Source organism: Bombina bombina, chromosome 4, assembly GCF_027579735.1.
Source record: "Bombina bombina isolate aBomBom1 chromosome 4, aBomBom1.pri, whole genome shotgun sequence".
Classification (NCBI taxonomy): domain Eukaryota; kingdom Metazoa; phylum Chordata; class Amphibia; order Anura; family Bombinatoridae; genus Bombina; species Bombina bombina.
Window position 1 is genome coordinate 796,795,362 of NC_069502.1, and position 310 is coordinate 796,795,671.

The 310-nt window shown below is 27.4% G+C and overlaps 1 non-coding gene across 1 annotated transcript in view; it reads right to left on the reverse strand.

The window, feature by feature from the left end:
* Positions 1 to 34, reverse strand: part of TRNAR-UCU (transfer RNA arginine (anticodon UCU)) — an 86-nt gene extending 52 nt beyond the window's left edge. The window contains exon 1 of the tRNA in view: positions 1 to 34. This exon is cut by the window's left edge and continues 3 nt beyond it. This is a non-coding gene — a tRNA (tRNA-Arg).
* Between the last annotated feature and the right edge of the window lie 276 nt (positions 35 to 310).

Below are 310 nucleotides of genomic sequence, written 5' to 3' on the forward strand. Positions count from 1 at the left end.
AAGTCCAATGCGCTATCCATTGCGCCACAGAGCCAGACTTGCATAATACTAAAATATTTTCAAGTACAGTAAATAAATACACTTTTTATATTTTACATTTAATTAGCTTTATTACAAGTTATACCTTTTGTGTAAATTAATTAATGCTAAAGTAAAGTAAATGTACAATATGTCTACCATTAACAATGAATATTAATAAACCAATATCAAATGGAAAAGCCAAGTTATGTTATTGTAAACTGCCTTGATGTGTTACTCTGTCCCTCTCTTTAATTTGAATTGTGTTTGTATTTATATTGTCCATCAATAT